This window comes from Elephas maximus, chromosome 1 (assembly GCF_024166365.1).
Source record: "Elephas maximus indicus isolate mEleMax1 chromosome 1, mEleMax1 primary haplotype, whole genome shotgun sequence".
In the NCBI taxonomy this organism is placed as follows: Eukaryota; Metazoa; Chordata; class Mammalia; order Proboscidea; family Elephantidae; genus Elephas; species Elephas maximus.
This window is the reverse complement of record NC_064819.1, coordinates 226,233,830-226,260,260: the sequence shown is the minus strand read 5'-3', so window position 1 is coordinate 226,260,260 and position 26,431 is coordinate 226,233,830. Positions and strand designations below refer to the sequence as shown.

General features: G+C 43.9%; 1 protein-coding gene and 1 non-coding gene across 3 annotated transcripts in view; both read left to right on the top strand.

Annotated features, from left to right (window-relative positions):
* Positions 1–26,431, top strand: part of CNKSR3 (CNKSR family member 3) — a 111,419-nt gene that overhangs the window by 19,609 nt on the left and 65,379 nt on the right. The window lies entirely within an intron of this gene.
* On the top strand, positions 7,094–7,165 carry TRNAA-AGC (transfer RNA alanine (anticodon AGC)). The gene has a single exon. It is a non-coding gene; the product is annotated as a tRNA-Ala (tRNA).

The window sequence follows — 26,431 nt, the reverse complement described above, 5'->3', positions numbered from 1 at the left end:
CAGCAAAATTTTACATGCATGTTATATTAATGATATTGTTCAATAATTTCTGCATTCCGTTAGATCGCCTCTCTTAGGAATAGGCATTTATATGTATCTCTTTTAGTCAGGTAGCTGTCTTTCAAATTTTTTCCATTTGTTACATCCTTTTGTTGAAACATCTCAATTGCTATATCAATTCTTGCAGGCTTGTTTTTCGCAAGTGCCTTCAGTGCACCTTGGACTTATTTCATTACCATCAGTTCTTGACCATATGCTACCTCTTGAAACACTACAATGACTCTGTATTCTTTCCATCTTCTTTTCATGCTTTCATTCAGCACTTTACCCATAGTATCCATTAGTATTGCAACTTGAGGCTTGAAGTTTTTCTTCAGTCCTTTCAGCTTGAGAAATGCCGAGCTTGTTCTTGCCTTTTGGTTTTCTAACTCCGTGTCTTTGCATGTTTCATTACTTTGACTTCTTGAGCATACTTTGAAATCTTCTGTTCAGCAATTTTACTTTATCATTTCTTCTGTTTGCTTTAGCTCCAAAGTACAATCTGCAAAATTTCTCCAGAGAAATTATGGAATGTTTTTGAGCTTCCATTAGATCAGGCTGCTTTGTAAGTATATAGACTCTACACACACACACACACACACACACACACACACACACACACACAAATCTCTATACATGTATGTATACTCTGTGCTATTGGGTTGCTATGTGTCAGAATCAATTCGACTGCAACGGGTTTGGTTTTTTCAGTATTATGTAAATATACATATATATTTATTTTTTATAGATGGTCTTTTATTAAACCTTCATTAGGGTTTTATTTCTTTTTCTTTGCTTTAACAAAGAGAAATTTATTTTCTCATAGTCTGGTAGGCTAGAAGGCCAACTCCAGGGCATCAGTTCCAGGGAAAAGCTTTCTCTCTCTGTCTTCTCTGGAGGAAGGTCCTTCTCTGTCAATCTTCCCCTGGACTAGGAGCTTCCCGCGCAAGAACCCCGGTACCAAAGGATGCACACTGCTCCTGGTGCTTCTTTCTTGGTGGGATGAGGTCCCCCCATTAGTTTTTTTTTAATCATTAATTCCATTGATTTAAAAACATAAAAAAAAAAAACATATACATACATATGTATATGTTTTGTTTTGAGTGCCAATCACTCCGCTTCATGTTAGGGATAAAAGGATGAGTTACATATAATGAAGTCTGTGTCCAGGCAGGTTACGGGTTAGTAAAGAAGCAGTTGTTAGCAGCTGACATTTATTGAGATTCCCTCCATACCAGAACCCTACTAAAGCATTTTGTGAGTTACCAATTTAATCTTCACAATCCTCATATGACACTGGTGCTTTCATCATTTTCATTTTGGAATTGTGAACACTGAGCCCTGAAGGTGTGACCTAGTATATTCGAGGATACAGAGAAACGTTTGACTCCAGACCCAACCTCTCACCTCACTGATCTTTGGGAGGCAATAATGTGAGTGTGGGCTAAGCCCCAAGGCAAGGGAAAAGCACTGCCTTTATTAACAGTATGATATAAATTAATTAACTCAAACTTAACCTTCCATCTTACCCCTCCATTGATTAAAAATATACTAAATGCTGTATGTATTTATTTCCATTTAAAAAATTTTGTTGGAATACCACAATTGGGAAAAGAGGGATTTTTAAGTATTTCGAATGGGGATTATGTGAATTTTGGCTAGACACTTAAAAGTTTCTAGGTTGTATTCTGAGATTGTGTGTATATGTATTAAACAAAAAAACTAGAAGAAAATATATCAAAATGCCAACTTTAGTTATCTATGAATGATAAAATTAAAAGTGGATTTTCTTTTCTTGTTTGTACCTATTTCCTTGATCAGGTGTTTGCTCTCCCATGTTCACCATCCCCAGTGCCTCCAGTGGTCTCAGCACGAGTCACTCCTTTCAGTGTTTTCTCCGCCTCCCACAGTCTGTTAGCCGCTGTACTCCTTTCCAAACCCTGTGCTGATCCCCCATTATCTAGTGAATTAACACACCTTCTGAAAACCAGTGGTTCTCAAAGTGTGATTCACAGCCCACCTGGAAAGACTTCACCTGTGCTGCCTGTGAAAAATACAGATTTCAGGGCTTCGCCCTAGACCCACGTCATAGACTCTCTGGGAGGTAGGAAGGACTAGGAGCCATTGGAGCCTTACTGGTGATCCTTAGGCCCACTAAAATCTGGGAGCCAATACCCTAAGCCTTGCTTTTAAACAGGTGAGAGTTAGCAGAGGCCGGAGCTGGAGCAAAGGCCTTGGTGAGAAAGGTGGAGAGATGCAGAGAGCGTCATGGCACAGGAGCAGTTGGTAAGACTTGGCAGGCGTCTGAATGTGGGAGGGGTAAGAGAGGGAGTTCGATGCAGAGGTTTTATGCTTCCGTGACTTAGCATGGCATGTTGAATAGAGGGAAGAAGCTGTTTTGTGGGTTTAAGAGTAAGCATACCTTACAAATGTTGTTGTTGTTAGTTGCCATTGAGTCGGCCCCGACTCATGACAGCCCTGTGTGTAACAGAACGAAACATTGTCTGGTCCTGCGCCATCTTCATGGTCTTCGATGTATTTGAGCCCATTGTTGTAGCCACTGTGTCAATCCACTTCACTAAGCCTTTCCCTCATTTCCATTGACCCTTAAGATTCTAACCTCAACAGTGATTCTAGCTTGTAGATGATACGTTGTGCATAATAGCCACATCTCGCGTGACTCAAACATTTAAGAAAACACAGCACCCTCTCTTATTGCAGCAGTACAACTCTCTCATGTTTTAATGAGGTGTAAATATCATGCAACCTAGTACGTGAAATGTGTTAAAATAGGATATTGTTAGCTGAAATTCAGGTCTTCGAACTTGGGTGTGAAATGATGCAATATACATGAGTATGACACCCAGAATTATCTCTGTACAGTGCCTCCTAAGTCATAGGATACAGAATACAACACAGAGGATTCGAGTCCTGCAGGACAGCATGTAAGTGGGGAGATGAAAAATCCATACTGATAAATGCACAAAGCATTGTGGAGTAATCCCTGAAGCCCTGTTCAACACTTGGTGAGATAAGCAATGCTGGCTAACGTACTTGACTGTGTTGCTATGTGGGTGGGTGACCCAGTTCCCTGAGATTGTGTAGTACCTCCTGTTGGGTTGCCAAAGCAAGCCAATGGGTAGAAGGAGCAACTAGAAGAGAGCTAAGAGTGTGGAGGGCTCTCTGAAGGCTCGGCACTCCTCAGGGGGTGGCAGGTCCTTCCTCAGCAGGCCCATTTTCTTATTCATCATTGGCCCAACCAACCCTTAGAAGGAAATGTGATTTCTCTCACATAAAGCTAACAAATCCTTTATTTAACAAGATCAGGTATAACATGATAGATTTTCTCGTAACATCTTCCCTAGTGCTCTGTGTCGTTTCTATTAAAACTTGCTAATTTTTCATCTATGAATTTTAAACACTTTTTTTTTTTAAATTAACACTGATATCATTTACTTGGCAATCTGAAATGATGCCACTTGTCTTCCATGTTAACTCTACCTCTGGAAATAAAGTTTTTGATGAAGCACTATGTCACAGGAACACAGTAGGAGACCTGTTGCTCCAACTCTTTGCACCCTTAGACTGGTAACTAGAGGGTCCTGTTAACTGGCATTTCCTCCCAATCTGGTGAGGGTTGATGTTCACCATGCATTCATTCAAGTATTGATTGAATGTCTACTATATGTCAGGCACTGTTCCAAGAACTGAGGATATAGCAGTGAAAAAAACAGACACTTTTTTCTATGTTCTTGGAGTTGATACTCTAGTCGGGGGGAGGGTCTACCAGTTGCCATCAAGTTGATTCCCACTCATGGTGATCCTGTGTGTGTCAGAGTAGAGCGGTGCTCCACAGGGTTTTCAGTGGCAGATGTTTTTGGAAGTAGATCATTAGGCCTTTCTTCCAAGGCACCTCTGGGTGGACTTGCCAGCCTTTTGCTTAGCAGCCAAGTGCATTAACTGTTTATACCACCCAGGGATTCTAGTGGGGGGTCTGAACAGACAAGTCAACTGCATAGCACATAAATGCTGTGGGGAGCGGCAATAAGGTTGGTGTGGGGAAGGAATTGGGGATGTCGAGGGAAAGATTTGAAAAGACTAATGTGGCTGATTACTTGGATCCGCAATCAACAGCCATGGAAGCAGCAGTCAAGAAATCAAAAGACGCGTTGCATTGGGCAAATCTGCTGCAAAGGACCTCTTCAAAGTGTTGAAGAGCAAATATGTCACCCTGAGGACTAAGGTGCACCTGACCCAAGCCATGGTATTTTCAATCGTATCACGTGCTTATGAAAGCTGGACAATGAATAAGGAAGACTGAAGAAGTGTTGACACCTTTGAATTGTGGTGTTGGCGAAGAATATTGAATATACCATGGACTGCCAAAAGAACAAACAAATCTGTCTTAGAAGAAGTGCGCCCAGAATGCTCCTTAGAGGCAAGGATGGTGAGACTGCATCTGACATACTTCGGACATGTTGTCAGGAGGGATGAGTCCCTGGAGATGGACATCATGCTTGGCAGAGTACAGGGTCAGCAGAAAAGAGGAAGACCCTCAACGAGGTGGATTGACACAGTTGCTGCAACAATGAGCTCAAGCATAACAAGGATAGTAAGGATGGCTCAGGACCGGGCAGTGTTTCGTTCTGTTGTGCATAGGGTTGATTCAGAATCGACTCGATGGCACCTAACAACAACGACAATAACAACGTGGCTAACAAATGGAAGACTGTTGTTGGCAGAGGGGACAGCAAGTGCAAATGCCCTGAGACAGGAGAATGCCTGACACGTTCAGGGAGGTAGGAGGCCAGTGTGGCTGGAGCAGAGCAAGCGAAGGGGCTAGCAGAAGGAGATGAGATCAAAGAGGGAAGGCCAGGTGGTGGTGAGCCTTAGAGGCCACTGTAAATTCTTTAGCTTTCATTCAGTGTTTTGGGGAGCCATTGGAGTGTTTTAAACCAAGGAGTGGTATCAGATTTACTTTTTAAGATTACAGTGGCTGCTGTGTTGAGAAGATTGAAGGGGGCAAGAGGGAATCAGGGAAACCAGTTCAGAAGCAGTAGTCACATGAATGATGATGGTTGCTTGTACCAGGTTCTGAGTATTCTGAAGGACCAATTGGATTTGCTGAGGGATTGGATGTAGGTGTGAGAGGCTACCCCTGAAGTTTTCGGTCTGAGGAGTTGGAAAAATAGAGTTGCCATCTACTGAAATGTAGAAGAGTGTGGGAGCAACAGGTTAAGATCAGCGTTTTAAATTTGTAATGCCTGTTAGCCCGCCCAGTGAAGATATTTAGTAGGCAGTTGGATACATGTGTCTGGATTAATGGAGGAGGTTGAGACTAGGTAGATATTTGGTGGCCATCAGAGTACAGATGATATCAAATCTTCAAGACTGAATAGAATCACTAAGAAAGTCAGTATGGGAAGAGAAGAGATGAAAGGAGAAGAGGAGAAATCTGGGGCATCCCAGCCTTTGGAAGTCTGGGAGATGAGTAACCAGCAAAGATTGCTGAGAAGGAGCTTCTGGTAAAGTAGGAGGAGAACTAGGCGAGGGTAGTGTCCTGAAGGCAAGTGAAGAAAGTGTTTCTAGGAGAAGAGAGTAATCAGCTGGGTTAAGTACCACTCTTAGGTCAATAGATGAGGACTGAGAATTAGCCATTGTGTTTAGTTTTTGGAGGCCATTGGTGAACTTGACAGGACAGTTTTGCTGGAAGCAAAAGTCTGATTAGAATAAATTCAACAAATAACGGGAGCAGATGAATTCATAGTCCTGAGAAAGCACTTGATCTTAAAGCACCCTCCTAAATGAACACAACACTTTTATTCTCAGTATGACTTTTTTTCTTTAAAGCTCTGCAAGCAACTTTTAGAGTAGGTAACTGATAACTAGGTATTTAATAAACTGGATTATGTCACTGCCTCAGTGAACTGGGTAGCAGTATACTGTAGATCATGTAATCTGTCATTTTAAGACTAACAAAGCCATTCATTTACTGAATGACTAGGTACTGGTAGCTGCTACAGGGAAGAGTGATTCAGGACAAATGATTTCTCTCTGCTCCATTGATTTTCACACTGTCTTGCAAATGAAAATTTGGAAATGAGAGTAAATAACTCTCTTCCTGAGTTCTGTGTTGGTCCATATTCTACCCATTTGGTACAGAAAAATCTGTTATGAACAGAACCAAAGCCTTGCTAGTGATTTACCTTGATATATTGTAAGATTTACCTGAAATGTTCCGAGTGCCATGAAATCATATATAAATTATGGCCTACAGCTCATAAGGAGCCCTGGTGGCACAATGGTTAAGCACTCGGCTACTAACCGAAAGGTTGGTAGTTTGAACCCATCCAGCCAGAAAGACCTGGTGACCTGTTCCCATAAAAACTACAGCTTAGAATACCCTAAGGGCAGTTCTACTCTGTCGCATGGGGTCACCATGAGTTGAAAAAGACTCGATCGCCCCCGACAACAACACAGTGCATAGGTGGAAGCCATTGCTAGAAGAAAATTGGTACGACCAGAGGAGATCAATCAACCTCAGATAAAATTCATCAAACATTTATTGAGCACCTATCACTTGTCACGTTCTCTTCTAGATGCAGTGAACAGGACAGGCAGGGCCCTTCCTTCTTAGGCACCTTCAGTCAAGTCTAGGATACAGATGAATCAACAGGCGTTTAAACTACAAGGCACCTGAGGAGCTCAAAGAGGCATATCTAACTCAGATTTGCAGGAGCGATATAAGGGAAGACTTCCTGGAGAAAGAGACATCCAAATTGAGACTTGTAGGATGAGCAGGAGTAGGGAAAAGAATGTTCTAGGTAGATAACTGAAAGACAAGAGAGCGTGGTATTTGCTAGCGACGGAAAGAACTCGATTTCCTGAACCTGTTGTGAATTGGAGAGTGGAGACAGGTGAGGCTAGAGAGGTGCCTGGGGCTGGATCACCAGGGCCCTCCTTATGCCTTTAAAAGAAAATCATTGAAGGATTTTATATCTTTGGTGGCCTTCCTTTGTGGAGGAAGTTTAAGTAAATAATACACTGTATGTCAGGTGGTATAGCTCAGTGGTAGAGCGCATGCTTAGCATGCACGATACCTTGGGTTCAATCCCCAGTACCTCCACTTTGGAGCCCTGATGGTGCCGTGGCTAAAGAGCTCGGCTGCTAACCAAAATGTCAGCAGTTCGAATCTACCAGCCGCTCCTTGGAAAACCTATGGGGCAGTTTTCTGTCCTAATAGGGTTGCTATGAGTCAGAATCAGCTTGATGGCAATGGGTTTGGGTTTTTTTTTTTTTTTTTGGTTTTAGTGGCCTTCCTTTGTGGAGGAAATATAAGTAAATAAATAATATACTATATGTGTGTATGTGTATGCGAAACTCCAAAACCAAACCCACTGCCATTGAGTCAGTTCTGACTCATAGCATCAGAGTAGAACTGCCCCGTAGGGTTTCCAAGGCTGTAAATCTCTATGGAAGCAGCCTTGTGCTTTAACCACTGGGGTACCAGAGCTCTTCATATGTATGTATACACACAGAGTATATATGTAATTATAAATAGATATACACATACATACATGGAAAATATACGTATGTGTATATTTTAAAGGTTTTTTCATGTTATTATCGGTTTCAGAGTTCCATCAGGGAGGCTCTTGTCTCTCTGTACTGAGTTTTAGACCTAGAGTAAGCTAGTCATGCCACTGTAGATGGAGGGAAACTTTTAAAAAAATTTAGGACCCCTGAATCTCAAAGGGAAAGTCAGTTAAAGGATCAGTACAGAAATTAACTTGATTTTAGTCAGTATTTATTTCCTTTGATCTGTGGAATGTAAAACTGATTTGACCTCTGACGTAAGGAAACGTATAAATTCTTCATTCTTTCGTTGATCTCACTATTAATAATGGACTCAAGATGTCTTTAATAGCATTGATAAAGTACTTCATGATTTATAGAGACTGGTTACAAGTTGCCATCTAGTCAGCTCTGACTCACATCGACCCCATGTATGTTGGAGTAGAATTGGGCTCCATAGGGTTTTCAGTGGCTGATTTTTGAGAAGTAGATTGCCAGGCCTTTCTTCTGAGGTGCTTTTGGGTAGACTCCAACCTCTAACCTTTCAGTTAGCAGTTGAGGGCATAGTGCACCATCCAGACCAAGAGAAAAACCAAACCTGTTGCCATCGAGTCGATTCCGACTCATAGAGGCCACGCAGGAAAAAGTAGAACTGTCCTGTAGGGTTTCCCACGAGTAACTGGTGGATTCGAATGGCTGATCTTTTGGTTAGCAGCCTACCTCTTAACCACTGTACCACCAGGGCTGAACTGCTAAATCGTTAACTTGAGTTAAAGCAGACATAGGAGTTTGGGTTGACGGGCTCTGGGGGAGAAAAGGGAAAAGCCATGAATGGAGAGGAGTAGAGACCGGACCAGCGGGGAGGCTGACGGGAACAGGCCAAGGAAGTTTTGAGGTGCGTGTTCCCTGGAGGTTGCATCTTGAGCTGTGGGTGTTTTGTGTGTTATCACCTGTGACCTGCTGCCTGTTGCTGATTAATAATCAATCTTTGTTTCTAGCTCAGTGTATAATGTGGTGTTTATATGTTCAGAGACTTCACTCTAGTGGGCTCACCAAAGCATAACATTTGTAGGAATTTATTCTCTAAAAGTGGTCAGAAGTATCATGGAAGGACTAGGAAGGCTTACTCCCCACCGGAGAGAAGGGAATCCCTGTGGGTAAGGTAAGCAACAGAGCCCAGTGTTCCTGGCGCTGCTCCACTTCCTTCTAGCTTGATGCACTTTATTTGTAAATCTTGAAAACAAATTCTCTGAACACTTCGGACCCAGACCCAGATGAGTCATGTACTTGCTATACGGGATCTGGAAGCAGCCACATGGGTATTCATTTCTGAGGTCTTGAACTGCAAGAGCATACCGGTTACACATAAAACTGATGAGGCCTGATTATGGCAGGATTAAAAAAGCAAAAAAACAAAACAAAACAAAGCTGAAACCCACTTCTGAAGGGTGGGGCTGCTGTTTCTCTGGCTTGCATTATTTCTCAAGTTGCTGTGGGTGGTTAGCGGTGTCACATTATTCCCAGGGTTAAATGTGTACTTGGTTCTGGGAAGTCTTCCATTTTCGACATTGCAAAATTATAATCCAGTGGAGTGTGGTTTCAAAAATAATTTAACAAGGTAAAATTTTAGTTTTTAATAGTGTTTACAAACACCAGCTACTTTTTTCTGTTTCTGTTCTCCCCCTGCACCCCCGCAACCCCTCACCCTCCATGGTTTTTGAGTATATGATCCCTTGGAGGATATTTATGGCTGCAATTTTAAGTAATTTAACATGCTTACACATATAAGTTGTTAGGTGCCATCGAGTTGGTTCTGACTCACAGCGACCCTATGCACAAGAGAATGAAACACTGCCCGGCCCTGCGCCATCCTTAGAATCATTGCTGTGCTTGAGCTCATTGTTGCAGCAGCTGTGCTCATTGTTGCACCAACTGTGTGTCAGTCCACCTTGTTGAGGGTCTTCCTCTTTTCTGCTGACCCTGTACTCTGCCAAGCATGATGTCCTTCTCCAGGGACTGATCCCCCCTGACAACATGTCCAAAGTATGTAAGATGCCATCTCGCCATCCTTGCTTCTGAGGAGCATTCAGGTTGTACTTCTTCTAAGACAGATTTGTTCATTCTTTTGGCAGTCCATGGTATACTTGATATTTTTCGCCAACACCACAATTCAGAGGCATCAATTCTTCTTTGATCTTCCTTATTCATTGTCCAGCTTTCACCTGCATATGGTGCGATATATGTTAGGGATTAGAAATTCTGTTTTCTGGCTTTTTTTTTTCCATCAGTGAACTTGTTTCATATCCTGAGGCTGTTTTTGTTTTTCCTCCTCTTTTTTTTTTTTTTTTAAGAAAACCCTAGAATGGATATTGCAAAAATATTTTACTAAGGTAAACAGGCATTTTGGTATCTTTCTCCTTTCTTTTAATTTTAAAATAAAGTTTAACTTGAAATGGCGTGTAATGCTTCAGTCCTGTCGTAGGAATTCCATTTTCTAAAGTCACAGTCTGATGAATCAAGGAGAAAAGGAACATTTTCTAATAATAACTAGGAACAAGAGAAAAAAAAATAATATAAACACATATAAGCAACTTTAGGAATTCAGGGAGAAATCTGAGTCTAACAAAAATCTATTTTATTAAACATAACTGTGGTAGGGCTTCCTGGAAATGATACTGTTGTTGTTGTTGTGTGCCAATGAATCTATTCTGACTCCTAGCGACCCTATGGGACAGAGTAGAACTGCCCCATAGGGTTTCCTAGGCTGTAAATCTTCACGGGAGCAAATTGCCAGGTCTTTTTCTCTTGCAGAGTGGCAGATGGGTTCAAACCCCTGACCTTTTGGTTAGCAGTGGGGCGCTTAATCATTGTGCCATCAGGGCTCCTTCCTGGAAGCAATAAATGAGGTGAAATTCAATCTTTTATAATGGCTTAATTGTCATCCAAAAACCTCAAAACAATTTTGTGGATTAAGGTAGGTAATTATCATTCTTGGTGTCCAAAAATGCTATGTTGCTGCTGTTGTTAGTTGCCATCAAGTCTGCTCCTGACTCCTGGCTACCCGTGTAGAATGGAACGAAATGCTGCCTTGTCCAAACACTGTGAGACTATCTTATTCTTAGAAATGTAGATTTCATACTACAGGTCTCATTGCTGTTGTTACTGTTGTTTTCATTTCCTCTTTACAGGTCCAAAATTATAGTAAAAGTGATGTGTTGTTGCTGTGAGATGTCTTTACAGAGGAACAGATAGTTAACATTATTTTTCTCTTGTAAAAGTTATTTTTTCCTCACCCACAGGAGAGTATTACGATTTGTACTTCGGGTGGCCAGGGATGGTGTCTGTTTATCTATTCATAATAGGCCCCAGGAGTAGGAAAAGGTCTTTGTTAACACTTGTTAGGGAGGAAGGTAAAACCTGAATGTCCTCTGTCTAGCAGAGCTGGAAGCAGCTTTGGAAATCTGGCTGTCAGTGGAATGTGTTTGTTCGGGGTGAAGTTAAAGAACACAGGACTGTAGTTAATCACCTGCAATAGAGCAATAGTTATTTTTCTCTTAAGAATTTTGCCTGGAGACAAAATGTATTCATGTGTTCATTCATACTCTTCCTTACTCTCCCTGCCCCGCCTTACAGTTGTATCAATTAGTGTATTTGTGTGTGGATAATTCCTTATTCTAAAACACGTGGGGCTGCCGTAGCATTACATAGTGGTGAAGAGCAGGGACTGTGGAGTGGGCCTGCTTATGTTGTAGTCCTCTACCATTATTTGGGAGAAGCCCTGGTGGTGTAGTGGTTAAGCTCTCGGGTGCTCAGTCAGCGGGTTCATACTCACCAGCTGTTCCTCGGGAGAAAGATTGGACAGTCTGCTTCCATAAAGATTACAGCCTTGGAAACTCTGTGGGCCGGTTCTACTCTGTCCTGTAAGGTCGCTATGAGTGGGAATAGACTCAATGGCGATGGGACCATTATTTGGAGTCCTTGGGGGTGCAAATGGCCAACATGTTCAGCTATTAACCGAAAGATTGGAGGTTAGAGTCCACTCAGAGGCCCCTTGGAGGGAAGGCCTAGCAATCTGCTGCCAAAAATCAGCCAGTGAAAACCCAATGGAGCACAGTTTATTCTGATACCCATGAGGGCGCCAAGAGTCAGAGATAACTGCATGGCAACTAGTGACTGTCGCTTACTAGATGAGTCTCATTGAACAAGCTACAGAGTGTCGTTTAGGCACCTAACTTATCTATAAACCTGGGATCATGGTATTACTAAACTTGCAGTATTTATGTTGAGGGTTAAGTGAGATAATGCAGGTGTAGGACTTACCACAATAACTGGTACATTTTAAGTGCTTGGGAAAATGGTAGTTGCTATTTTTGTTGCATAGGGTGCAGGGATAGTGTGGAAAAAATTCACATTTCCAACAGAGTAGTTTCAACATCAAATTAAAGTTACTTTTTTGCCTTTTACTGGTGGTGAGTTACAAATCAGGGAGAAGAATGGTGAAGATTGTGTGCTTTGGAGAGTATGTTGGCATGAAGCGCCATTGAAAAGGGGAGGTGCCAGTCATTCCTGTGAAACTTGAAGATGTGGAGGGGTCGATACCATAATGGGAAATGGTCTCTTACATTTATCTTCCTGGTTATTCCATTAACAGTGTTTTCAGAGTTGGCAGCTGCTGATAATGATTCACAGTGTGCTGTCACTACAAGTCGGAGAAAGGCCATCACCAAAGACAGGTCCTTCCAGTTCATATTTCGTGTTTTATCACAATTAATATCCAAGGCCTATTACATTTCCGGCTTTATTGAGGTTTTTGATAACCAATGGGTGGGACAGTAATCCATGGGTGTGTCGTCTGTGTGGTGTGGGCACCACTGAATAATAGTCCTTGTCATCATTTGGCCCAGCAGCTCCACATGGAAGGGACTCCATTTAGCTAAACCCAGTTAAGGAAACCAGCTCAGTCTCTTCCTGGGAGCCAAGAAGTCATTTTGTAAGATCTCCTCTTAGCACTGTGGGACTAGTTATCAGAATGCTCACCTCTCTCTTCCTGAGTCACCCAGGGCTTTGAACCGATTCTTTCAGGTTTGAACCCCTGCCGAGAATTTGCATTTCCACCCCAGCTATACTGAATCAGAATCTACAGTTTAACAGAACACCAGAGGATTCTTATGTATGATAAATTTTGAGACCCACGGCTCTCCTAATGGTTCTCAGAATTGGTCCCTCGCCAGCAGTATTAGCATTGCCTGGGAACTTGTTGGAGATGCAAATTCTCAGCAGGGGTTTGACCCAGAATGAACTGGAGTCACCAGAGTTGCTTCCTTCAGTTTCAAAATTGTAGGAGGTCACAAACTTTTAGGTTACAGGTACAAAGGGCAGAAAGCTTGCTTCCCGCAGTCGTTCAAGTGGCTCCCTCAAAGCTAGGGACTGAGTGTTGGTGTTGAAAGTTGTTGTTGGCTGCCATCAAGTCAGTGCCCAAGTCATGGTGATGCCACACACGTGGTATGAAATGCTGCCTGGTCCTGCGGCACCCCATGATCACCTGTGGATGGTAGTATCTCTCCTGCCATGTGGGAGACCCGGGTTTGATTCCCGGCCAAAGCACCTCATGTAAAGCCACTCCCCTTCGATCAGCGGTGGCTGGTGTGTTCCTGTGATGCTGTGAACAGGTTTCAGTGGAGCTTCCAGACTAAGGTGGAATAGAAAGAAAGACCTGGTGATCTACTTCTAAAAATCAGCCAGTGAAAACTCTGTGGTGTTAAAAATAGACCAGGGCTTATGACAAGCAGACCTCATCCCTGATGTGTGATCATGATGTATGACGTACCTGATCATATCCGAGTTTCTTTCAGGAGACCTGGGGTTTTAAATAAAAAAAGTTTAAAAGCTTGCCTGATTGGCTTATCTAGAGATGGAGACTTTTAAAAGAAAATTAATTTTGGTGGCACTGTACTTGACCAAATATACAATCTGTTCACAGTTTCTACTTGTGCAGTTCGATAACATTGGTTACATTCTTCACAATGTGCCATAGTTCTCATTATCTCTACTCATATTTTTATATCACCATTAATTAGGCTGTCTGCCCCTTAAAGTTCTCATCTGTGCTTTAGATTAACTGTTGTCAATTAGAACTCATATAGATAATTCTAAGAGTGCAATGCTCAAGGCAAACATTATTATTTTTTTCTTTTTTATTGAACTTTAGATGAAGGCTTACAGAACAAGCTAGTTTCCCAAACAGTTAGTACACACATTGTTTTATGACATTGGTTAACAACCCCATGACACGTCAACACTCAGCATTCTCAACCCTGGGTTCCCTATTACCAGCTCTCTGTTCCAGTCTCCGCCCCAGGGCCGGTATACCCATTCAGTCTTGTTTTGTTCTATGGGCTTGGTCAGTCTTTGGCTGAAGGGTGAACCTCAGGAGTGGCCTCATTACTGAGCTGAAAAGGTGTCCAGGGGCCATACTCTTAGGGTTTCTCCAGTCTCTGTCAGGCCAGCAAGTATGGTCTTTCTTTTGGGGTTAGAATTTTGTTCTACATTTTTCTCCAGCTCTGTTTGTGACCTTCTACTGTGATCCCTGTCAGAGTAGTCAGTGGTGGTAGCGAGATACCATCTAGTTGTACTGGACTCAGTGTGGTAGAGGCCGTGGTAGATGTGGTCCTTTAGTCCTTTGGACTAACCTTTCCCTTGTATCTTTAGTTTTCTTCATTCTTCCTTGCTCCATAAGGGGTGAGGTCAGTGGAGTATTCTAGATGACCTCTCACAGGCTTTTAAGACCCTGGATGCTTCTCAACTAAGTAGAGTGTAGAACATGTTCTTTATAAATTATGTTATGCCAATTGAGTTAGATGTTCCCTGAGACCATGGTCCCCATAGCCGCAGCAATTCAGTCCCTCAGGGAGTTTGGATGTATCTATGACAAGGCAAACATTATTAACTGAACTAAACTGTAATTTAGTTTAACAATGGCTTCGTGGGATAGTTTCAGTTTAAGGTTTAAAGAATTATTTCCAGGCAGTAAATTCAGGGGACCCCTGAATATATCAGTGTGTCCAGTAATTCTGGCTTCTGTAGGAATTTACTGTTCTGTTCCACATTTTTACTCCTTTTGATCAGGATCCATTTACTGGGTCCTTGATCAGAACGTTCAATCCTGGTAGCCAGGCACCATCTATTTCTTCTGGCCTCACGGCAGAGGAGGTTATAGTTCACAGAGCCAATTAAATCTGTAGTCCATTTCCTAGATGAAGGAGACTTTTTGTAAGGCATCTTTGAGCTGAAGGAAAGTGTTTTTATATTTAATTAACGTGTGCCTGCTTCTAGAACAAGGATTTCAGCAGTAATTAGTGAAGGAAAGTTGTTTTAAAACTGGAATTAGCCAAAAACGCCCCTTGCCTCCTTGAGAGACTGGCATTTTATTTCTTCTGGACCAGTTTCCAACTTAATATACTTGCCTAAATTTTTATCTAAGTACTTTTAAAAATGTGTTCGTAGTATATCTATACCACTCCCCCCTCCCCAACATTACAGCCTCAGCTGTGTAAGGAATGTGATGCGTAATTATTAATGGATTAATGAATGGCTTATTTTATGTGCTATCAGTTTTCAAACTTGTACACTGAATTTAAAAGTTGAAAAAAATCCACAGAAAATTCCATAAAGAGTTAAAAATTCCAGCTACTTGGTAGCGCTGCCTTCAGTGGAATTGACAGTTTTGCTCTCTGAAAAAGCAGGCGCCTTGAAATGAGCTAACCCCTGCCTCTCTAAACACCTGAAGCTCAAGGCCTCGTAGCCACCAGGCTTGTGTGGCTAATTGACCATGTGCTTACAAGCTTAAAAGACCCGGGGTTAGCTGTCTTGTTGCTCTGCTGGCAAAATGGCAACAGAGACCTTTGCCTCTATTAAGGTAATAGCATTTTACTTTTATTTTCAAGTTTGTATTCATTTAATTTTTAGAGGATGGATAGAAGGAAGCCATATTTAGGCCTAAGATGAGAGAGACCAGGAGGATCCTTATAGTGAAGAAATATTAGATATTAGGCAATTCTAAGATGCTAATCCTGTTTAGAGGAAACCCTGGTGGTGTAATGGTTAAGTGCTACAGCTGCTAACCAAGAGGTCAGCAGTTCAGTTCTGCCAGGTGCTCCTTGGAAACTCTATGGGGTGGTTCTGCTCTGTCCTATAGGGTCGCTATGAGTTGAAATCAACTCGACAGCAGTGGGTTTGGGTTGGAATCCTGTTTAGAGTTATCACCTGGAAGATGGGTTATGTTTTAGGAAAATCGGTCCCCACCCCCCTCACTGGGTATGTAACAAGAAAGGGCATTTTCCCTAGGACTGTGGCTTCGACACCCTAACTTCTATGTTTTTCCCATCACTTGAGTCCAATTTTGAGAGTTGTTGATGATCCTAGATCACCTAGTCCAAAGAAGTGTCCTTTTGAGTGAATATATTGTTTCATTTTATAGTTACAGAAACTGCAGCCCAAAGAGCTAAGTGGCTGAGAAGTAGGGGCAGAACCTAGGCTAGAAAGGAGTTCCCCAGACTCCTGCTTCAAAATGTTTCTGATTATACTGTTTCCCAGCCTTGCTCTAATTGTACCTTCTGTCCTCCCTTTTCCCAAGATCCCATCAAGTTTATGTCTGTGTAGGTCCCCACCCACCAGCCATGCAGGGGAGCATCATAGCCTTTTTTCTGTATGGTCCTGCAGTTCATATCAATAAGCCTTTCTTAACCGTATTTATATTTACTCATATTAGTACCCGGCAGTGAAGGTCTTTGATAAATACTTGATAAGGAGGTGGGTGAAACCTGAGTGTCTGTCTGTCTAACGAAGTTAAACTCAGCTTTTAAAAATCCCGGGTCTCTCTGGGGTGCATCTGCTTTGGTGACCGTAAGAGCCTCTGGTCCCCCTGAGTAGACTCAGTGTCAGGTTTTGAGGATCCAGTGAGAGGGTGTTCCCCTCTAGGAGGGAAGAGAGAGAGAGTTCAACAGTGATGAATACACAATATGGTTCGATACGTTCAGTGATGGATTTACAGGCTTAGGGAGCAGTCCAGTAGAGCCCCAAGTGAAGTGTGTATGTGTCTGTGTGCGTGTGTTTCAGGGACAGGTGTGTGAGGATGGTTTTAAAGGATAAACAGGAGTTTCCCAGGCAGATGAGGGGTGTGGGTGGGAACATTCTAGGTAGAAGAGATTTAGAAAACTGAGGATAGTCCACTGGTGATGCTAGAGTATAATGTTGGCAGTGGGATAATGGCCAGTTGCAGAAATCAGTAAGTCGTGCTCACTTTGTTCGTGTTTTCCAGGTTTTTTGGAATGGAAAGAGGCTATTGAAAGTTCATCAGTGAGCCTCTGTTTTCTTTTAGGCTTATTGTTAGCTTGTTGTTGTTAGCGGCCATTGGGTCAGCCCGCGACACATGGCGGTCCCATGCATGATGGAATGAAACACTGCCCGGTCTTTCGCCATCCATATGATGGTTGTGGATCAGACTGTTGTGATCCATAGGGTTTTTATTTGCTGGTTTTAGGAAGTAGATCGCCAGGCCTTTCTTCCTAGTTCTTCTTAGACTGGAAGCTCCGCTGAAACCTATTTGCATCATAGCAATGCCTAAGCCTCCACAGACAGACGGGTGGTGGCTGCATATGAGATGCCCTGATTGGGAATTGAGCCTGGGTCTCCTGCATGAAAGACAAGGATTCTACCACTGAACCACCGCTCCCCTTTCTCTTAGGCTGAAGCATGTGAAATGTCTTTGAACATGCTGGCCAGCGTGACCACAGAGAGGTAGTGACTCCTGTGGACTGTCAGCTTGGAAGTTCAAAGGCTTAGGTGTGATCAAAGAAGACGGGGAAGGAATAATGTTTTGCCTTGGACTAATATATAAAGGCGCCTGTCAACCCTTGGTCCCGGGTTCTGTTCTGGTGAAGGTGTCCACACAGGTTTACACGTTGGGCTTCTGGTACCAGACAGAACTGCCTTCAGTCTTCACTGCCACGGAGGAAACAGGTGACGAATGATAGCAAACAGCTGCTTCACGTGTCGTAGGCAGAAAGGCAGCCTCATGGAGCAGCTAGGTAATCACGAGACTATTAATGGAAAGTCCCCTCTGATGAAACATTTGGGAGCATGGAATATGATTTGTTTTTTAATATTTGCCCCCCCCATTGTCTTTCTGTTGCCTACAGATTTTGCTTTTATTTAAAAAAAATTAATCAACGAATACAGAAATAATTTCTTATAAAAGTTTTAAACAATGCAACTCTAAATAGATTGGAAATGAAATTTGCCCTCCCTGCCAAACCCTTCTCCTTCAGAGTTGAGTGTGAGCACTTTCCAGAACCTTCCCTGTACTTTTGCACGTGTTTGTGCATATTCATATATGATTATTTTCTTTTGTATAAATGGATTTGTGTACAGTTTACTCATTTGTAGTGTATTCTTAATAACGTCTTAAAGATTTTCCACATCACTATGTTTAGGCAAGCCTCAAACTTTTTGAAGGTGTTATCTCCATACAAACTCAGTTAACTTTATCAGTAATTTAGGAATGGCTGTAAGAAAATCTAACAACTGAAAGGTTGGCTATATGAACCCACCCAGCAGCTTTATAGGAGAAAGACCTGGTGATATGTTCCCATAAAGATTACAGCCTAGAAAACCCTATGGGGCAGTTCTACTCTGCCCTGTAGGGTCACTATGAGTTGGAACGACTCAATGGCAGCTAAAAACGAGAAAAACTAGATGCTTCTTAGGAAAAGGAGGGTGTCCGCCTGCATTGGGGCTGGACGGTGAATTCCAGGTGTTGTATGGCAGGCTGGCTGCACCTGACAAAATATCGTGGGGCAGCCTGACAAGGGAAAACCGATCTGCTGCTCTGAGAGCTTATTCCTGCGGTGCCTGTTCTGCTTAAAACAAACATTTAGTCTTTTTATGTCAGGATCCTATTAAGGTGGCAGGTGGTGTGGAACACAGTGTCTGAGATCTCTGGCTAAGACCTAGGGAGAATGTGGGCCTGGATCTTTCTCCAAAGCTGGGCTCCTTCATTTTTCAAAGTCTGTTTAAGAGTTTTTGACCCAGAGGGCAAGGTGATTTCTTTGACTTTCAATGCTGAGAAGTGGGACCCAGAATTGATGAGAGGGAATCCTTTGGCAGCGGGAAATGGAACGGGTCATTGTTGTGATACAGTCATCGCCTGGTGACATCATGGAAAGCAGCTGATGACAAATTTGTTAAAATTGTACATTTGAGCTTGCCAAACCCCAGCAGACCAATGAGCCGGACTCGGCATTTGGGGCTGCTCCCCGCAGCTCGACAGCTATTGTCCAAGGAGCAGCAGTTGCTGCTGGAATGCTGTCATTATGACCTCAGTGCCTGTGGTTTAGACAAAAGGGAAGATGCCTTATCCGCTTGAACACATGCCAGCTACCTGCTGTCGTTCCTATGCTTCAGTGCTCTGAAGGTGGCCAGACCTGGGCGTCAGGTCGTCTTTAAAAACAATAAAACACAGACATGCCCCAAACCATATGATACAAAAAATGATGTAACCACGAAGGAGACGGGCCACTATGTGTCTGCTCTCCTGATTGCCTCCATTGGGTGCTCTTCTCTTTGATATCCCCAGTTGTTACCCTAAAGAGGGCCACTGAGGAGAGATGTCTTTTGTGGTCCCCTACTTCAGCCTTTTATTGGAACTAACTGCTATCAGATACGCCATAGAGGGGCCTTCAGATTTCTTCCTGATGAAAAAAAGAAATTTCTTCATGATGTGGGGTCATGTCATGGCTTTGTAAACAAACGATAATTCCTAGATATGATGGTATATAACAGTTAATTATTTTAATCAGGCTTCCGAGGACCCTGTGTGTGTGGGTATGGTAAAGAGTCTGAGAACACGATACCTCCTCTGCTGGATGTGCAGTTGCTCCTTACAGGCCCGTAACGTTACCTCTGAAGGAGTGCTGGCGGTACAGTGGGTAAGGTGCTCGGCTGCTAACCGAAAGGCCAGTGGTAGAAAGATATGGCAGTCTCCTTCCATAAAGATTTACAGCCTTGGAAACCCTGTGGGGCAGTTCTGCTCTGTCCTATAGGGTCGCTATGAGTTGGAATCAACTCAACAGCAATGGTTTTTTTTTTTTTTTAATATTACCTCTGGAGTCCCTAGGTGGTGCCAGTGGTTAATGTGCTTAGTTGCTAACTGGAAGGTTGCTGGTTTGAGTCCACTCAGAAGTGCCTTAGAAGAAAGCCCTGGAGATCTGCCTCTGAAAGATCAGCTGCTGAGAACCCTCTGGAGCACGGTTCTACTGAGACACACGTGGGCGCATCGTGAGTTGGCGTCGACTCAACAGCAGCTGTTTCTTTAAATGTCACCTCTTAGTGGACAAAGGAACACGCTGATACGGGGTTTAAGATGTGTCCTTTGAACACTGGGTTTAAGTTCTGCCCTCATTCGTTTATTAGGTAGCACACAAGAGATGCCATTGAGATCGAGCCAGGGAGAGAGCTGGGTTTGCCTAGGACCCGTCCTGCCCACGAGTTCCTCTCACACGCAGAAGCTTTACCGGCCAAGAAGCCATACTCCAGGTCAGCAGCCTGGCCTGCTGCGGGACAGGGCAGACCAGCCTGCGGGAGAGGGGAATCCCCTGCCTGGGCCTTCGTTCTAACACTTACTGGCAGTTAACCTTCAGCATGGAGCCCCTCGCAGCTTGCTTCCTTCCCCATCTGCAAAATGGGGACTGTAATTCAGCATATAGTTGTTAGGCAGCTTAAGTGAGACACTGGGAGTCAGCCCTAGCTTGTGTTATGGAATATCTCAGGGCTCAGTAAATGGTCTGTGTTATGCTTTTTTAAATTTTACTTTCTTTTATATTCCCTTGTCCCTGGGCCCCAGGTGGGGCAGATGGTTTGCACTTGACTACTAACCCGAAAGGTTGGTGGTTTGAACCCACTCAGCAGTGCTGCAGAAGACAGGCCTGGTGATCTGCTTTCCGTAACGATCGCAGCCAAGAAAACCCTATGGAGCAGCTCTACTGTGTAACATGAGTTGGAATCGACTCAATGGCAACTGTTTTGCGTGTTGTTTGGTTTTGGTCATGAAGTGCCGTGGTCATGAAATGCTGCGTGGTTCTTCACACTAGTTAGCCGTGGATAACCTGCTGCTGCTGACAGTCAACAAAGGGAACAGTCACTTCTCTAAAAATGCCCTTCTGGACTTGCAACCATTCTGTGACTTATTTGCCTCAATTCCTCCCCAACCACGCCCACTGCAGTCCAGCACGCCCAGAATCTGTTCAAGGACAGAATGAGTCTCAACACTTGTGTGAGGAGTCTGGGGGCCGGGAACTGACAATATCCAGTTACAGTGAGCTGCAGGTTCACAATCACAAAGTACTTTGGCACACACTTATAATTTTAAAGTCTTCTTCTTGACTAAAAACGTGAAGATCCCATGTAAAAGAATCTTTACGGTTGAAATGTGGGAACAGAAGCATTTCCCAGGGGGCGCGCTCGTCACCTCTGTTGGATGCCCATGCTCTCCTCAGCAGTGTCTGGTGGGGGGCTCTATTTGTGTGGTAATCATTGTCAGCCCTCTGTTTGACTCATGCATTCCTGACTGCAGCAGTAAGATCTGTGCTTATGTTAAGTATGGAAACGATTTTAACCCCTCTTTCTGTTGTGCTTGAGTTAGGCTGGAGCAGCTAAGCTTTTTTTCTCTTTGTTATTTTTTAGGGGTCTTCAGTTTCAGAACTCTAATTTGGGCTTGTTGGAGGTACAGCTGTCTGTGTGACCCAGGCCTACATTCTCGAGGCCTGGTAAACATTTCTGCAGCGAAACCCTCACTCTGAATCAGAGCTTTGAACGAGTTCGAACCGGTTCAGTCATGGTTGATGAAGCGGAACCAGGACACATACGAATTTTTAAAATTTGGGTGATCTCGAACTGTAACTGGAATGGGAAACAGTATGGGTTGACGCCCTGGAAAGGGAGACTTGGAAAAGGGGAAGAGGCTCAGTGAGTCCTTTCTGGAGCCTGATGTGTGAGATTGGATTATTGCCAGGACTGAGGAGAGCAACACATATTCAAAGCGCTGTGGCCAGCCGCCATCTTTGAGTGGGACACTCTGAGCAAAATCTGATGGGCAAGAGATTTGGTTGCTATGCAGCGTGAATGCTGCCCTTGTTTCCTAAGAGGGAGATTGTTTCTAACAGGGCTTTGACCTGTAATTTTTCCTGTTCTTTTTATGGTTCCAGTTCTCCCAAATTAAAAAAAATTTGGGTCTGTTCTGGTGTTGCTTCCTTGGTTATGACTGAACCAGGAACAGCTGGTTTGAAGTCCTGCTCTGGATCCAGCCTCTGCCACCCGGCCACAGAGGCTCTCACTTCTAAAACTCTCATGTGCCCAACATGGAAAACAAAATAGAAATGAAAATAATGGGAGAGCAGTCTCCACTGAAGCAGAACCTCTTCCCTTGAATTCCTCTCCTTTATCAGGGCTATAGGTTTTGTGCTCTGGCCTCTGACTTTTTTTTCCCCTTCAGCTGATCTTTAGCTTGGGTGTTACGAGGTTGGGGAAGGTTAGGCTGTCTTTAAAGATCTTGGGTTTAGCTGCATAAAAAGGAAACCAGGGTGTGTGTTCCACCCCCTTTTAAATTTGCCCTCTTACAAAAGAACGTCGTAATATGTAGGATCCAGGAAATGTTGTTTGTGAAAGTGATCACAGGCTACAAAAGAGCAGAGAAGCTGCTTTCATTGTGTCCAACACCACGTTTTTGTTATGGCTTTAACAGTCCGTTTAGTGTCTTGGCAGATAAGAGTTTCTTCCTTCACAGCATAATGTTTTTTCCAACTGCACGGTTATAGCTGCTTCACGGGCCGTGAGCCATGGCTAGGTGTCAAGATAATTTTATGAGGGGGGAAACTCAAAAGGACTTTTAAAACATGCCGCTTTCAGGGAAACCAAAGTCAGTTTTACACAGGGAGTTTTCAGTAAAAGGACATTCATGGTAATTATGGTTTCTTCATGGCTAGTTCTTTTCAGAAATGGCATTATAAGAAGAGGACTTGCATTTTCTTCATTCTTATCCAAGTTCCTAAGAGGTACAGGCTCCAGTCCTGGTGCTGGGGGCCCAGGGATGAGTGTCATAGCTTGGGCTGTCAAGGAGCTCTCCTTTACCAGGGAGTCAGACACAGAAGTGAAAAAGTATGTGTTGAGTGGTTAAAAAAAAAAAAAGAGGGCGACTCACCTGGCTGGGGTAGGAGGTGGTGTGTGCTTGCTGTGCGTTGTTGCTGTTGTTAGCTGCTGTTGAGTTGGCCCCTGACTCCTGGCAAGCTTGGACCGTTGTGATCCATAGGGTTTCATAGGCTGGTTTTTGGAAGTAGATCACCAGGCCTTTCTTCCTGGTCTGCATTGTCTGGAAGCTCTGCTGAAACCTGTTCAAGAGGAAGGGAGGCAGGAAAGGAGCTTGGCCAGGAAGCCCACAGCCAGCCTTCAGAGGGCTTTGCGTGTTGTACGGTCACGCCATTGCCTTCAGAAATTCGCTCCCCTTACTTGGGGTTGTCTTTGACTAATGCCGTTCTCTATATATCTTTTTCCTGCTTTAGTCTTCTTTCTAGCATTTAATACCTGACCTGCTATAGGTTTATATGGAGTCCCTGGGTGGCACAAATGGTTTGGGTTTGATTGCTAACCTGGAGGTTGGCATTTCAAACCCATCTAGCAGTGCTGTAGAGGAAAGCCCTGGCAATCTGCTTCCATAAAGATGGCAGCCTTGAAAGCCCTGTGGAGCACAGTTGTACTCTGTAACACATGGGATTGCCATGAGTTGGAATCGACTCAATGGCAGTGGGCTTGGGTTTTTGTTTTGGTTAGCTACCCTACAATCCACCTTTGGCAAGTGGATGTTCTCCCTTTTTTTTTCCCCCATTCTGCAAAGGCAACAGCTGCATAGAGATTCCAACAGATGTAGTGGTATTAGAACATTTTTCTTCACATATTGGTAGTTCGACGATAAACCCAAACCAAACCCACTGCCGTTGAGTCGATTCAGACTCATAGTGACCCTATAGGACAGAGTAGAGCTTCCCCGTGGAGTTTCCAAGGAGCACCTGGCGGATTCAAACTGCTGACCTCTTGGTTAGCAGCCGTAGCTTTTAAGCACTATGCCACAGGGTTTCCAGTTCAATGATAAAAAGACTTAAAACACCTTTACAAATTGTCTCTGTTTGAAATGCACTGAGTTCTTTGAAATAAATGAAAGAAGTAAATGCTTTTTGGCAAAAATAGGTTTCAGTAGCCTCTTAAAGCAGCTTCCAGACAGCTGACCTGATAGCTGTTGGTGTCTTGCTGCTAGGTTGTTTGTGAAGCTGAAAAAGATAAGCAAATGGCTACTTTGCAGTTCTTCTGAGAGAGCTGATATGATATGTCATCCTATTTACTGGGCTTGGTGAGGGAATAAACTGTCCACGCAAGTGAACTTTCCTCATAACTGAACCTCGTCACTTTGGGGCCAGAATATTTTTTATTTTCCTTTCTGATTTTGCAGATAAAGCTTTTAAACCAAATTATTGTGTGCATAAGCACAGTGCATTCAACATGAGCTTATGACGTCTTCATTCCTCATTCATGAAAGAATGAGTTATGCATAGTTATTGAGGTATGCAATTATCATGATAGGGCCTATTGATGTCTCTGTGACTCTCTTGCTGACTGACCCCAGAATACCAAGCTTTTAAAGCCATGGTCCCTGGTTTTGAGGCAGACAGTACGTCTAGCAGCATGCCCACGCGGGTCGCTCTTAAATTTTCTCAACTTGTCTCACTTGAAGGCTGATAAACAACAGCTTATTTGCTTTCTAAAAGGGGAGTCAGTAAGCTCTGAGTGAGGGTCTGTCTGGGAAGTTCTTACATGAGCCACATGAATGTACTTTATGGCATGTTGTTGTTGTTAGCTGCTGTGAAGTTGGCCCCCCACCTCAGCCCATGCAGAACGGAATGGAGCTCTGCCCAGTCCCGTGCTGTCCCCATGTCCACTGCAGATCGGACCGCAGTGATCCATAGGGTTTTCACTGGCTGATTTTTGAAAGTGGATTGCCAGACCTTTCTTTCTAGTCTGTCTTAGTCTAGAAGCTTCGCTGAAACCTGCTTAGTATCCTAGCAATATGCAGGCCTCCCTTGACAGATGAGTGGGGGGTGCACATGAGGCTCATTTGGCTGAGAATTGAACCTGAGTCTTCCGCATGGAAGGTGAGAATTTTACAACTTTATTGCATAGGTTTTATCATATCTTTTAACAGTTCCAAGAAAGGGGACTCACTTTCTATTTTTCAAGCTTTCTGACATTGAACCATCCATATCTTAAAAAACTAGAAAGATTACAGTGTCATTACGTGTACTGGTGATGCTGCTGCGTTTGCAGAGTTTGACAGACTTCCCCAGGCTTCTCTCTGCTGCTTGCCCAGAGGCCTTTTGGCTCACCACCGAGTTCCTAGGTGCGAGAGGCGAGGTCACTGGAGATGTTCCAGCACCAAAGGTTTGTTTTCATCAGTGCAGACTAGGCTGGTTATCTACTGGGCACCCAGCCTGTTTCCGTCACTAGGAACAACAGAAAGAAATGACTTCCTTCTGGACATGTAAATTCTCATTTGGAAGAGGAAGTAGTGGACATCGGTCGGAGGGTGCGGTAGAGAAGCTCAGCCCACGATGCCCACAGCTGAACAGGGGTCCTCCGCTCTCAGGAAGGTTGACTTTTGACCTGAGGGTGGGGCTTCCAGGATAACTTCGATGGAGCTGAGAAGAAGGTAGAGGCCCACTACCAGAATCAGTACCGTCTGCCGGTGAGGTGGCGTGTGGTGGCCAGATCACCGTGTCTACGTTAGAGCTTGTCTGTGCACGCCAGGTGGGTGGGGTGGACCGCAAGGGTTGCACCATTCAGGGGGCAGGAATCACTTCTCCTAGGAGGGGGGCAGTTCTTAGAAACCTTACAGAGGAGGTGGGCCATCCCTGGATCTTGGCTAATGAGTATAATTGCTGAATTAGGGAAGGTGAGGGAGGGAGGGCCGCTGATAGCATAGTGCCCAGGAGTGTCACGCCACTGTGCTCCTCTCTGGAGAGCTGCTCTCTTCTCCTGGCTTCTCCGCCTGAGCCTCTCAGTGGGAAGACAATAGATTCTGGAGTTTCATGACCCTGGATCCCAAGACCAGTTCTGCCACTTGCTAGTTGTGTCATCTTCAGCAGTTCTTAGACCTTCTACATCCATTTCCACATGTGATAGGAGCCTTGGTTGCACAGTGGTTAAGCGCTTGGCTGCTAACCGAAAGGTTGGTGGTTTGAACCTACCAGCTGCTCCATGGGAGAAAGATGTGGCAGTCTGCTTCCGTTAAGATTTACAGCTTTGGAAGCCCTATGCGACAGTTCTACTCTGTCCTGTAGGGCTGCTATGAGTCGGAATCGATTCAATGGCAATGGATTTGGTTTTGTTTCTGAAACGGGAGGTAAGAGGACTGGTCTCGTGGGCTCTTCAGAAGAATAAATGAGACTTGTATTTATTTGCACACTCTGTAAACATAGTATATGCTTGGTAAATGGCCAGTTCCTTAGGCTGGCCCTTCCTTAGGGCCTGTCGGGAGCCTCCAGGTGCACCAGACTGTACCCATTTGCTGACTCACCTGTTGCTGTGGTCCACTCAGCAGGTGCAAGAGGAAACACGTTACCTATCTTTTTCCTACACCTTTTCATATCCCTTTGCCCTTTCATGCCCGGCTTGTCTGTCAGTGTGGAGTTTAAATTGTTAAAGTCAGCTCAGTTCAAACCCT